General features: G+C 40.0%; 1 protein-coding gene across 12 annotated transcripts in view; it reads right to left on the bottom strand.

Annotated features, from left to right (window-relative positions):
• The window catches only part of large1 (LARGE xylosyl- and glucuronyltransferase 1), a 150,150-nt gene that overhangs the window by 69,297 nt on the left and 65,333 nt on the right, over positions 1 to 15,520 (bottom strand). The gene's annotated exons all lie outside the window — the stretch shown is intronic.

Genomic DNA, 15,520 nt, shown 5'->3' with positions numbered 1-15,520 from the left:
AATCTGTCCTACCTTGTGGTAATGTGCATGTGCACACTAATCCTACATCACACACTGCTTACTCAGCACATTTCTTATAGATACAAACTACCTGTGGAAGTTTTGTTTCATCAAAGATTAAAATAATCTTTATGTAATTTATTTATACCTGGCTTTCGTTAAGCTGCTGTATTAGTTCATGTTTTAAGTTTACATGACATACTTCACTTTTTAAAAAAAAAATTACATTTTTAATTGACCTGGCCTAGAACGCTGTCATCACCATCTGACAAAAATAAATAAAAAATAATTTTTAATGACCCTATTAGTGATATCTTTACTCATTTTGCAGACAAATGCTTCTCAAAAAACAAAATAAATATTATTTAAAACAAAAAACTACAAAAAGTCCATCTGACAGAGTAGACACTGCATGACGGTGTTGACACAGAACTGAAAGTGGTGACAAACTAGTGAGTAAAAAGAAAAACTTGATACATGTGAAGTAATGCAATTTATGTAAATTACATTAAAATGAATTAATTGCACATTTAAGTGAGATTTGACAAGAATTTCACTGAAAGTGTCAAAAACTCTGATGGAGTTGACATCTGACAGAGTTGACGAAATGCCAAACTATCTCAATTTATATGATGCAATTCTGAAGGAGGCCATGTTCTAGTTCATCAGGTCCATGAAATCTTTACATTATACCAAAATTTAGCTTTTATTTCACACAATTTCATAAAAGTTTTGTAAATTGTCAGTTATGGTGTTGACACATCATGGTTGTGACAAAAAACTTAGGAATAAAAAGAAGAAAAAACTAAAGAATAACTTAAGCTAACCAGAGCTCACTAGCCCTCTTAGCAAAGGAAGAGAAATGAAATGGTCATGGGGTCCTCAGAAGTTCTGGTGCCCCCCAATAATGCCTGATTTTTTTTTTTTTACATTCTTTTCATTTCTGACGGTGTTGACAAAAACTAGGGACAAATTTCAATGGAGTTGGAAAATATATAAAAATTACTTTTAATTCATTTTATTGATACTTTTATAATTATATGACTACTTATACTTAATTGTCATAATATATAATTTTAGTATTTCTTTAATTGTATTAAACTATTATAATGAATTGAGTTCTGCTCCTGGACAAGGGCTTTAACAGTCATCATCCACCGACTACAATGTTTAAAATAAAAAAAATATTCAGCAAATACCTGGAAAATATACATTGTTGTGCTGACATGACCCAGGTTAGTTTAGTCAGATATTTGAAAAAATTATATTTTGTGTATATTTTATTCAAATTTTGTGCTTTATCCATAGGACCTGTTTTGTCCCTATTCTCAAGAATCACTGATTTAACATGTCTCTATCTCTGACCACACTTAACAGATGAGTCAGTCAACAGCAGCGCTATCTGCATACCAGCATAACCCCTCCCCTCTGTCCCAGTGAAAAAGGAGAGCAACACTGTGTCCAATGACAAGCTAGTTAGCATCATTACAGGGAATCTATGTGGATTTTTCCTGTTTCTCTACTCTTTTTACAGTTACACAACAAAAACAATGTATTTATTACTCAAAAATTAAAACAATCTTTACAAAATTTTCCATTAGCACACTTAGCAGTGAGTGAATGAGGTTTATTGACAGCGCTACGGCCGTAGTCCTGGCAGTGTTGCAGTACTCAAGATCGGTCTTGGTCTCAAGACCATTTTTTGATGGTCTCTGTCTAGTCTCGGTCTCGGGAGCTGAGGACTCAGCCAGGATTTTATTTCAAGATCAGTCAAGACCGCAACTGTGGAAATATCACTAAACTTACAGCATACTGTCGAGTTTATTTGTTAACATCTTTGTTTTAAGTGTTTCTGTTACTCCCCCCACAATTTTCACTCACACACAGTGCTCCCAGACATGCGCAGAGGTTTTCTGAAAGGCAGATGTCTGTCTAATCGTCAGTAATAGAATAGCGCTGCATAAATCATAAGAAATCCGATGGCGACAGCTAACTCAGCAGCACTTTGCTTTCTCAGACGGTGGGAATACGTGCGGAGGTGTTTAGTAATGTGTCACCTATATGGGACAACAACAGTGTCCAAAAGTCTGCAATATAGTGCATTGACATTCATGAACGATCCGATTCTTCTGAATGACTCTTTACTAAGAAGATAGAACTGGAGCCTCCCCATCATGATTTTATTTAATTATATACATTGATATTTATTTAATTAGCAAATAAATAAAACACAAACGAAAGAGCACGCAGAGCATGCACATTTCTCTTTGATTGTTTTTGTCACCTGTCGTAGCAGACATTACAGCACTACATGTATGTGCTTCCTGGCTTTCTGCAGCGGGAGAGAGGGTGAGAACAGTCACGGTGAGCACCTTCTGCTTGGTTACTTCTTGCTTGTTGCTCCTTGGTCAGTGTTCATAGTTGAGCTTTGTTTATAGTTAATGCATTGCCTCGGTTGCTATGTTTAATGGTGCAGACAGTGGTGGTTTCTGACATGAATAATATGGGCAAATGCCCAGGGCGTTATCTTTTTAGGGATGCATTAGACCACTGCGATGCATTAGACCAATAATATTGGTTAAATTTATTTCAGCTCTAAGTATTTAATGGATAAATGGAATTTATGAATTCACCTTGCTGACTCTTTTTCAACCTCATACATCACAAACTTGACATGGAGAATGGATGATTCTCAGTGTTTTTATGGGAATGTGGGTCTTTCAGATCAATTTGAGAAGCAATTTTGATCATATTTTACATTTTATTGTGTCATGTACTGCGGGGCGCTGGTCTTGGTCTTGACTCGACCTCTCTCGGTCTTGGTCTTGGCTTGGTCACGGACCCTAAAAGTCTTGGTCTTGTCTCGGTCTCGATACACTCTGATCTTGGTCTTGTCTTGGTCTCAGGTTAGGTGGCCTTGACTACAACACTGCCTCCTGGTTCTGATTGGTGGTTTTTGGTCAGAATGATGAATTTCTTTAGACAGCAGTAGCAGCTCAGGGAGGAGGTGGCAGTGTTGTGGTCAAGACCACCTAACCCAAGACCGAGAAAAGATCAAGACTTTAAGGGTCCAAGACCAAGTCAAGACCAAGACCAGCGCCCCGCAGTACATGACACAATAAAATGCGAAATATGACCAAAATTGCTAATCAAATTGATCTGAAAGATTCACATTCCCATAAAAATGCCTAGATATTAAAATACTTAGAGCTGAAATAAATTTAACCAATATTAAAAGCAGAATTAACTCTTTGTTCTGCTTATCTAAAAACATAACACCCTGGGCATTTGCCCATATGATTCATGTCAGAAATATCCACTGTCTGCACCGTCTGCTTACCGTCAAGGCAATTGAGGCAATGCCTTGACGGTAAACAACACTCAGCAATGAACACTTACCAAAGAGCAACAAGCAAAAAGTAACCAAGCACAAGCCGCTCACCATGATTGTTCTCTCATACTGCATGAAGCCAGACAGCACAATGCTGTAATGTCTGCCATTGTGGCAGACATAAAGCCCAGTTCACACTACACGATTTTTGCCCTTACAACTAAGATTGTCGCTTGCGAGTATCTTAACCGATCATTCTGCAGTGTGTGGTGTGTTACGACTGATTGGGTCCAATCGGTAGAAGGTTGAGACCGCTCCCATCTGAAATCGGACATATTCAACATGTTGGATTGTCTTGGCCGATTATCGCAGCGTGTGGTGTTTTCCCTGACTGGTAGCGAGAAAGCAGCGTGTTGAATGTGACGGGTAGCCAATCAGAAAACACGGATTCCCCTCCATACTTTCCCTTCAGAAAGCACGGAGAGGAACCCCAAACAGCTAACATGGCGCAACACAGAGTCCAGCGGACATCAAAGATGATATGTGAAAACAACATTAATGTTTATTCAACATTTTGTGCAAAGAATATAGAAATGACAAGGAGAGGAGTTGGAGCGAAATTGCTTCCCACGGGTCGTTTTTCAGCTGTTCATCGTTAACGTGACATAAATAGGTTATAACAATAAGGTTGTTCATTCAGTCAGGGCTTGATGCTTACAGAATGTAGTTATCACTCGTAAAACATTGATTAATGCCTGGTTTTAAAATTAGTTAACTGGACTTGTAGCCATTATTTTGTGCATATTGCTCTCAATGTAATTGTAAACATTAAAACAGCAAATACTAATTAACCGATGAAGCTTAAAGTAACGACAGAACAGAAAATAATCTGAACACACAAATATAGACGAAAAAACTTAACTTTAAAAAAAATAGGGTTGCCGTATGCCCCTTTTCTTTTTGTTACATCTATTAAGTTTAAAATAAGCTCACAAGCTGTCGCTATTGCTTCTACGTTGTCAGGCATGTTTGTTTACTCTAAATTCACGGGTGTTATAGTGGGATTTTCCTGTATTTTCGGTCAGGAATCTGAATGTCGGTGAGAAATCAGTTTGTGTATGGTGTGTTGCTCTTGCCGTGTGGCTGGTTGAACATCACGCACTCCACGATTGGGCCCGATCGAATACGTTATTTTACAATTTTGGTCGGCTTGTGTGTGGTCTCTCAGGTTTTGAAAATCGGCCAACAATTCTAAAATAGTGTAGTGTGACCTGGGCTTTACAGCTGCCACTTTGAACAAAAGCAATAAATGAGCAATGCTCTGTTTGTGCAAGCTCTTTTGTTCTTGTATTTTATTTACTTGCTAATTAAATAAATGTATATAATTACTAGAAGTGTGCCGATCGATCGGTCACTGATCATAATCAACCGATTTTCGTGAAAAAGTGCATGCTCGGTGATCGGCGATCATTGGCTCTTGTTGCCGATACCGATCACCTGCATCTCATTTCGCAGCCTGCCTGTGCAGCTGGTCTCCTCTTTTCTTCACACTGCGCAAACGCGCAGCAACAAATCCCAAGCGATGTGTAACTATAACGCACTGAGTGAATGGGGAAGTTTGCGTGTTGCCGCTGAAAATTGAAGCACGTCAAAATGCATCAACACAACGAAGCTAAAACAACATAAAAACAATGGCATACTTGACGGAGTTTGGCTACATCGAGGCTCACTGCAGTAAAAAAGACATATGGAGGATCAGATAGCAGGTAAAGCAGCGCACAGCTACAAACACTCACCCGGATTAGCATGAGGTCAGAAAGCTAAAAAATAACCCTCAAAATTATTTAAGTCTTTGAGCTGCGATGTAAGACGCTGGTTCTGCTCTCGCTGTTGAACCGCTGCTACACGCTAAAAGTAGTAATATTTCATAGACGGAGCGCCGCTTCTGCTCCACCTGGTAGTGACTCTAACACCGGCTGCAGCATCTAACCTAAAAGAAATACATTTTACATACATATTAAAACTTTTGCTGTCCTAACATGAGACAGATAATCTCTGAAAAAAATAATTGATCTCCTCCCTGCTCTGCATAATTACTCCGCTCAGTCAGAAACAGCCACTAAGAACTAGCAGTAATCAGTTAGCCGCCATGCTATCAGGAAGTTTTCATTCAGTAACTCTGGATTGTTTATGGTAATGGAATCTGTATTTGCCTTTGAATGTTAAGTTTTATACTTGAATTTTTTTGGCAATGTTGAGAGGTTTTATTTTGGCTCTTTGCATTATTTAGCCTCTTCAGAGCCTTCAAATGTTATCAGTCTGTTAAAGAAAGTATTACCAATAGCAGTACAATTTGCAGAATGCCTGTTTTGTTTAGTTTTCTTCTTGGAAAAAGTTATTAAAAACAAGTTTTTGTCTAAATTAAGGTGAATTCATGGTTCCTTTTTCCACATAATGTAACGGGTAGTGTTTATGATTAAAAAACAATAATAATTATGTGATCGGTACCGGTGAACGGTATCGGTGATGTTGAGGAATATAATTATGTTAATAGTTAAAAGTTGTGTTAATTCACATTAAGATATGTTTTACTGAAAAGGAATGTGTTATGTTGTGCTGGTTCAACACCAAATAAGGTGTTGTACGAGACATTCCTGGCAGGCAAGGGACTCAGCCAGAGTCTCTGTTTGGACAGATAAGAACTAACAGTCTGACTAATGGTCCTCTGAGGGAGCAGATTTAACTTCCACGAGGTCGGCCCAGAATTCTCGGAACTTCCAACACACACTCAATGTAAAACAGAGCCAGAAGCCAGATTCAGAACGTCATTGGTCAGATGGTTTCCAATACACAACAGCAGACTGAAAGCGGTATAAATGCTCAAAGCCAGAAGCGGAAGGGAAGACATTTGGATTCTGAGACGATGAAAATGACATGATGAAAATGTAATATGTGATTCCGCAGATGTGCATTAAATGTCTTCCTGGTTGTCAGTGAGCCGGAGAGAATGGAGTTTTGTGTATCGTCTCTTAATTCATGAGTTTAGCACCTTTGAATTCCTCCATAGTGATTGGCCCTCATGGGTGATAGGTATCGGTATCGGCAGGAAAAATCCTGATCGGCACATCTCTAATAATTACATAAAATAATAGCTACTGCAGTGTATGCTGAGCATTACAAGAACAAAGAATGGCTCTCAGTGAGGCTCCAGTCCTATCTTCTTGGTAAAGAGAAGTTCAGAAGACTCGGATCGCTCGTGAATGTCACATCACTATTTTGCAGACTTTTGGACACAGTGTTGTCCCATATAAGCAACACTTTAGTCCGCACAATAATTCTGCACAGTGAGTGACTTTTTTTTCCATCACAAATACTTATTCATGTCATTACATCACGTCAACGGAGCTTACCGTCTTTTCTAAGCGACGGAAAAAATTAGACGTACGCCCCACCGTCTATGAAAGCGAAGCACTGCTGTGGCCATCGGATTTCTTATGATTTATGCAGCGCTATTCTATTATTGATGATCAGACAGACTGCTGCTCATTGAAAGCCAATACGCATGTCTTGGAGCGCCGAGTGCGAGTGAAAGGTGGTGGGAGTGGGAGGGGCAGAAACACGTAATTGGTGAGTCACGTTATTGCTTGGATTTTAATCAGTGCATTTTGTATCCAGTGAAAACAAGCATGTTAACAAATAAACTGGACAGTATGCTGTAAGTTTAGTAATATTTTCACAGTTGCGGTCTTGACTGCAACTGTCAAGACCGCAACTTGAATTTGCACCCAAGACCTCAGCACCCTCAGCACCCGAGGTCTCGGGTGCTGAGCACCCGAGACCGAGACAAGACTGAGACCAAATGTGGTCGAGTCCGAGACGACACTAAAAAATGGTCTCGAGACCAAGACCGATCTCGAGTACTACAACACTGGGAGATGGAGGAGATTTATCTTTTTTTCGCTCTGACAAATGAAGAAGGAACAGCTTATCCTGCTCTCTCTCATTCTTACTGATAACTTTGTGAGTTATTTTTTAAGTCAGTTTTTATAGTTATATTTACATTATCAACATCATAACTGGATTACTTCAAACATAAGGACTGTGAGATTTTCTTACTTGTTTTTTCACCTCCAAGTTTAACCAGGGCAAAATGCCTCCGGCCGACCCCAGGGACATTTGCAGTATTATACAATGACTTCAATCTATTGAAATGAAGATTTAACGGCTGGAGGTGAATTTTGAGATAAACACTACCTGTGGAAATGAAACAACTCTTTCTCAAATCAACGGATAGGTCGTACACCCCGCACCAAGCAGCTCACCCTGGAACGCTCAGGGCGCCAAGCCGAAACAGAAGTCTCACACTGTGGATCCCATAAGAAGACTAACAGGGAGAACCCCTCACCTGGATGAATCAGTGTGGCAGGCTCTGAGCCGAAACCCACCATCAACTTCAACACCTGCTCCGCCAAAGAATAGCAAACAAGCAGCTGGAACTAAAACGGCTCCACCGACCCCGCTCCCAAGGACAAAGCGACCAGCCCAAGCCTCAAAACATTCCGACTCCGTGGGAATCCCACTGAAAAACAGATTTTATGCACTCAAACCTTAGCCTCAGAATAAAAACCCACCTTCAAACATCAACAATGAGGCTAGACCAACACATCCACCCCCCCAAAGCTCCGAAGGACAAAGTGACCACCAGGAAAATGAAAGCTATGCCAAGAGTGCTTATTGTTGGAGATGAGGCAGTAAATGGAATCAGTCATGTTTGCAATCCCAAGAAAACTAGAGTGGTTATTTGGTGACACTGTATCTGATTTGACTCGCAAAGTGCTCTCTCTAACCACTGATCAGCCAAATATTGAGACTTTAGCTCAGTGACCTTCATCGATAACCTCTGAATCTATTGGCAGCGCTTTCACCTCTATGGGAGAGGCGAGCGCAATCTTAAACATGGAATAAGGCTGCTCACTGCAAACATTTTTCATTTTATCAACAAGAACAACAATATGACCATCGCTTCAGAACAGGCTCAAGGATGTCTGACTAGGATGGAACCCTCCGCTTATCAGAAGCAAAGTGTCCCAAAACAAACTGATAAAACATTGACTGGGGACAGAGCGACTGGTTCCCCTTCTCCTTCCCCCCTTCCTCATCCTCCCCCCCCTCCCTCATCTTTCCCCCCTCCCTCCTTCTTCCCCCCTCCCTCTCTGCTCCTGCACTCACTCACAAGATACCTTTGAAGAAATATCTTCCGGACCAGAGTTTCTCAAATTTACGGATGGAATGAATCAACAGGTTCGCCTCGGCACGACTCTCCTTAGCGCTAACATAGCAGACCTCACTTCATCTAAGGATCAACAGGTTCGCCTGGGCCCGACTCTCTGCATTTCTGAGGTCTGAGATATTATCTTTACACCCGTCTTCCTCCAGAATGTGTCTGGTCCCCCGGCACTCCAAAACAGGACATTACCTGTCCGGATCACTACAAGACAAGTTACAAAAAACAGAAATACAAAAAAACAGCGGTCTTAATTCAAACCTCAGACTGACCCCCTGCCTAAAGGAACCTCAGATTGAAGAAGCCTCCAAGTCACTTAACCTGGCTCTTTTAAATACCAGATCTCTCTGTGCTAAAGCTTTATTAATTAATGATTTCATCACCTAGCATAATATTGATGTTTTATTTCTGACAGAAACATGGTTGAGTGACAATAATGAACCAATCGTACTAATTGAATCAGCGTCTCCTACGTACAATTTTTTACGTGAGAATAGAAAACACAAAAAAGGAGGAGGCGTGGCTTCAATATTTAAGAATATCATAAATTGTAGTAAAATGTCATTGGGTAATTTCATGTCTTTTGAGTATCTTAGAATTGAGGTAAAAGGCCATAAACAAACTTTTACACTAACTTTATACAAAACTCCAACATATGTGGAAAATTTCTTTATGGACTTGTATGAGCTTCTATCTCTCATATGCATTGATTATGATTGTTTAATAGTTGACGGTGATTTCAACATTCATGTTGTTAACCACCAAGACCGAGGGGCAAAAAAGCTCTGTAATATATTAGAGAGTTTTGGTCTAACACAACATGTCAAACAAGCAACACGCACTCATGGACACAAACTGGACCTGGTTATCAGTGTGAATATTTCCAATGTTTCTGTAACTGATGTCGCCCTGTTGGATCACTTTGCTGTTATCTTTGACAGTTCTTTATCCGTTAACCCACTTGGACAAAAAGCTACTATCACAAAACGTACTTTCACAGAAAACACAGCAGAAATATTTAATCAAATCTACTCTTCTTCCTCGCCCTTAAGTTATAATGACGTAGATAAGTTGGTAGATGATTTTCAGTGCAAACTTTCAGATATCATTGATTACATTGCCCCAATTAAAGTGAAAGTTGTGACTGGTAGGAAGAAATCTCCATGGAGAAATGCACAAACAGTTCAATCTGCAAGACAACTCTGCCGTAGGGCTGAACGGAAATGGTGTAAAGCTCAACTGCATGTTTATTATGACTAAGGTTGTAGTGATACAATAATCTCACGGTACGATACGATACACAATATTATGCTCACAATACGATATATATTGCGATATTCTGCAAACAATACAATTCAATACACCTTTGCAATTTTCTGAAAGATTTTAGAAGGACAGAGTGATTTTGGTGACATTTTGTGACTGTTATAGAGTTGAATTGAATTAATTTAACTGAAAACTGATTAAAAGCACCAACTACACAATACCTGGTTGATTGATTGAAAAACACCATGAAAAAACTTTAATCTGCTTGTTATTTAGCACAAAAAGTAATTTCAACAGCCAACAGAGACCTGAAAACCATCAATAGCCATCGATATTTATGGCTACTGATGACTGATTGGCTTTTGGAAGAGCAAAGGGGGTGGGGGGAATTCATGCAATTATTTTTCGACTGGAGCAAAAATGATCTGCTCTGGTCAAAGTGTGGGTGAGCATTTGGTTCGACCCATAAACGTACATGGGCCCGATGTCTTTTTTTCTTTCATCAACGCCATTAGAAAGAAAACATTGTCACAGTTCAATAAATGGTGACAAATACAGAAATCTCATTTAATTTCTAGGCAGAATTGGTTCAGACTTGGACCAGATCAGAGTCAAAGCCTTTTTTCAGATGTCAGACCGGTTCCTGATCCCAACCCGACCCGAAGCTGCCGCATGTGCATAAACCGTTATGATCTGGAGCTTTTTGGTCCAGATCTCAATACTGTAGGTTTTATCTGTACCTCTGTCTGCATATAAACACAGAGAGGTGTCAGTGACAGATTGTCAGGGTTGTGTGCAATCTCTGTAAATGTTTGGCGGGACCAGCGGACGGGCAGAGCAGGGCCGTAAAGTGTCGGGGGGGGAGGCCCCCCCAGTTCCGGCGCCTCTATGATCATTGCATAGCAGTATTATGATCCTTGTGTGATGCATTAGCTCATGAAAGCGATTTCTGAAGCAGGTTCTCTGGTCTTAACATTACAATGAAGTCATTGAATTGTTTCTTTATCTCTCCTGGCTTCTAGTGAAGAAGACACTTGTGCCTGCTGTCTAGTCTTCTGTCTGCTCTGTAACCAAGTAGATTATCAAACTATGTGATCGGACGAAAAAAGATACTATGCGATTCATTGCACACCAACTGAAACATTTCAGGTCTTTTATTGTTTTAATACTGATGATTTTGGCATACAGCTCATGAAAACCCAAAATTCCTATCTCAAAGAATTTGCATATTTCATCCGACCAATCAAAGAAAAGTGTTTTAATACCAAAAAAGTCAAACTTCAAATAATTATGTTTAGTTATGCACTCAATACTTGGTCAGAAATCCTTTTGCAGAAATGGCTGCTTCAATGCAGCGTGGCATGGAGGCAATCAGCCTGTGGCACTGCTGAGGTGTTATGGAGGCCCAGGATGCTTCGATAGCAGCCTTAAGCTCATCCAGGGTGTTGGGTCTTACGTCTCTCAACTTTGTCTTCACAATATCCCACAGATTCTCTATGGGGTTCAGGTCAGGAAAGTTGGCAAGCCAATTGAGTACAGTAATACCATGGTCAGTAAACCATTTACCAGTGGTTTTGGCACTGTGAGCAGGTGCCAGGTCGTGCTGAAAAATTAAATCTTCATCTCCATAGACCTTTTCAGCAGATGGAAGCATGGAGTGCTTTAAAATCTCCTGATAGCTGCTGCATTGACTCTGCCCTTGATAAAACACAGTGGACCAACACCAGCAGCTGACATGGCACCCCAGACTATCACTGACTGTGGGTACTTGACACTGGACTTCTGACATTTTGGCATTTCCGTCTCCCCAGTCTTCCTCCAGACTCTGGTACCTTGATTTTCGAATGACATGCAAGATTTTCTTTCATCCGAAAAAAGTACTTTGGACCACTGAGCAACAGTCTAGTGCCGCTTCTCTGTAGCCCAGGTCAGGCTCTTCTGCTGCTGTTTCTGGTTCAAAAGTGGCTTGACCTTTGACTTGGGGAATGCGGCACCTGTAGCCCATTTCCTGCACACACCTGTGCACTGTGGCTCCGGATGTTTCTACTCTAGACTTAGTCCACTGCTTCCGCAGGTCCCCTAAGGTCTGGAATAGGTTCTTCTCCACAATCTTCCTCAGGGTCCGGTCACCTCTTCTTGTTGTGCAGCGTTTTCTGCCACATTTTTTCCTTCACACAGAGGTGCCTTGATACAACACTCTGCGAACAGCCTATTCGTTATTTCTTTCTGTGTTCTTGCTTGAGGGTGTCAATGATGGCTTTTGGACAGCAGTCAGGTCGGCAGTCTTACCCATGATTGCGGTTCTGAGTAATGAAGCAAGTTGAGAGTTTTTAAAAGGCTCAGGAATCTTTTGCAGGTCTTTTGAGTTACTTCGTTGATTCAGATGATTAGGTTCATTGCTCGTTCAGAGAACCTTTTCATGATATGCTAATTTTTTGAGACAGGGATTTTGGGTTTTCTTGAGTTGTATGCCAAAATCATCAGTATTAAAACAATAAAAGACCTGAAATATTTCAGTTGGTGTGCAATGAATCTAAAATATATGACAGTTTAATTTTTATCATTACATTATGGAAAATAATGAACTTTATCACAATATGCTAATTTTTTGAGAAGAACCTGTATATGATCAAATCTAATTGACACCTCTAAGGGGATGTGATCAACAGTGGACACCTTGAATAGAACCCAGGGTCAGTGCAGAAGTGAGTTAAGTGAAGATCTCAAAGTTGACAAAACCAGGAAGCACAGGTAACACGACACAGACTGGACAATGGCAGGGAGGACAAAACCACGACAAGGATCCGGAAGGAAGCAGGGGACACGGTGAGGTTAAATACACAAGGGCGAGGTTAAACACCTGCGGTATTTAACACAAGCAGTGGTTGCAGGTTCAACCACTGCCACAAGGACTAAGGCCTCAATACATGGGTCGTGCTTTGCCCCTGTGCCAAAACAACACTCTACAATTGCTATTTTCAGAACTTGCTCTATTGTAGATTGACAATCTCCCCTCGGGCGACCAGGCACTGTGTTGGTGACTCCTGCTCTCCAGAGTATACATTTCACCCTCTGCCAATGCAAATTCGGCTCTAGGAACACTGTATAGTAGTTTAACAATTTATAGAGCCGCGTTCCAGATGCAGTTTTCATTACTGCTGGAGATTTCAATCATGTCAACACAGGACAAAAAGTGGGATTTTTGACCCTGTATTCTGATGCAAATGTAGCTAGTCAGCGACAGATATCGACAGCAATCGACAGTCTACATTTTCACTCACGGGAGTCAAGATCTGTCGATTGCGGAATCCTTGGAGGGGGGAGTGGCGGTGCGGGAGAGCGGGCGGGCGGGAGGTGTTAATGACTATTCGTACTTAGCATACGAATAGCCTAGCATATGCAAAGGCGCTTCAGCAGACCCACGTGGATTCTCAGTCATTGGATAAAAAACAATGACATCAGAGTTCATCATTGACATGTGATTGGTTGGTTGATGTGTGCCCATTGGATAGCACTTATGTCTTTATAAATAAACCCTGCCCCAATCATTAACATTTTTAATGCTGTATTTTTAAAAATCTAAATAAAAAATAAATGCTGTATTAAAATATATTCATTTGATATTACTTATATGCAACATGTTCATATATGAGGAACATAAAAGAGACAGAAGATTTTTATTTATTTATTTCATTTTATTTTATTTTTACTGTTTGCACACAAAATAAGACATAAATGCTTGTCCATTCTGGACCATCTGGCAGTGTTTTTTTGTCCAAACATGATCAAACATTATGCTGCGTTCAGGACAGGCCCAACATCTCTCCTGTAGCGTGGACCTGACGTCTCTTCCTGTCTTGTAGTCCTGATGTCACTGAGCTCCTGGTTGGAGGAAGTTGGGGTCCATCCTGACTCCGCCTCATAGCTGCCATCCTCCCAGAATGCCACCTCCTCTGCTGCCAATACTCTCTGCCTTCCTCCATCAGCTGTTAATACAGAACAGACAATCATTATGAGCTACAGGCATATTTTAGTCATTATGAAACTACAGTGACATTGTTTGGCAACTTCCAGCTTAGTATGCACACATAAGACATTAAAACAAACAAACAATAAAACACATGAATACATTCTTACAAAAAATAAAAACTTTAATGAAAAAGAGAAACACTTGGAAACAATTGGAAGAAAAAAAGAATTAAAAGCAGTTGCTAATAAATAGTAAAACAGTTCAACAAACTCCGAGGCAGATAATTTGCTTTGATGGATTTTAATAAATCACAGTACTTTAATCATTCAAGGAATTGTGACATCTCTAGATTAGTAATAAATCTTACCTGCTTCTTTCTTTAGCTACATCTGGATGACTGGCAGTAGGTCCTGGATGCAGCTGGAAAACATTTTTGTGCATTGTCAATACATAGCATAATTACATTATGTACATAAACAATATTGAAGCATAAAATATCATCAACATTCTAAAATAGTAGCATCTCTGTCCTCATGGACATCAGAACGTTCCTGAAGAGTCTGATTGACACAAATGTGACTCCCATTCTGTGGAGTCTGTGGAAATAAATGTACAATAAAAAAAATATTGTAGCAAATATGTCACTTTCTCAAAAATACATAAGTAAATAAGTTAAAATTATTCTCAACCAACCATTATACTGTTGGGAATCAACGCAGTGATTATACATACCGACCTCATGACTTTGTCCTCAGATCCGTCCTCCGTCCGCCATTTTGTAGATCTCTACTGCTTTCCACACTCTGCCTTGCTGTACTGCGTTATAACAAAATAAATAAAATAACGGGAAGGTCAGTTTTCCTTACAAATATACGAGTGTTCACTATTCACTGTGAAATCATCATTTCATGTGAAATCATAACTTACTGAATTTCTCTTCGTCCTGATGGACTCCGCAAGAGCTCCTCTGCACCGTGGTCTGAGGTCTGGCTGGTACGGCTTGGCCATTTTTCAGGTCTGAAAAAATCAAAGATGATGCGAGTATTTTTAAGAGTTCAGAACATCACATGTAATAGAGATTACAATACAAAATCTCACCCTACACTTGTTTCGGCATTAAGAAAACAAACAAAGCAACTCGCCTCTCTGCACGTGTAAATTATAAAAGCTTTCTTACCGTGAGTTCGGTCTTGTTGGACCGCCGCGGTGTCATCTGTTGTTTTCCACCGGAACATTGCTTAATATCAAAACGATACTGAAAAATTAACTCCGTGAAATAGGACACCATTTCACACAACGCACGGGTATTTTCGTTCATGTTGGGTGTAGCAGTTAGCACTCGTTACCACCAGTCCAAATCTTCCTCTGGAGTTTAATGGCGGCTGCTTGACCGACTATGAAAGCGCATTACTGCCACCAACTGGACTGGAGTGTTAAATGAAAGTTGACAGAAAAAAATACATTCTAAAAGTCATTTTTTCAAAAGTTACGTGACAGTATATTTTATTTTTATTATAATTGCTAAAATGTTTTTAGATGTATATATGTTTATTTACTCAATTCTACTTTGAGCTGTCTCCTTTTTAGTTTATACAGAATATGATTCATAATCCGTGAGTTATGAATGCTTAACTAACAAAACTTTAAAAAAAAGAATACAAATGTTTAT

Source organism: Poecilia reticulata, chromosome 23 (assembly GCF_904066995.2).
Source record: "Poecilia reticulata chromosome 23, P_reticulata-male-v2, whole genome shotgun sequence".
NCBI classification, from domain to species: Eukaryota; Metazoa; Chordata; class Actinopteri; order Cyprinodontiformes; family Poeciliidae; genus Poecilia; species Poecilia reticulata.
The sequence above is the reverse complement of the archived record's forward strand: the minus strand, read 5'-3'. Positions and strand labels throughout refer to the sequence as shown.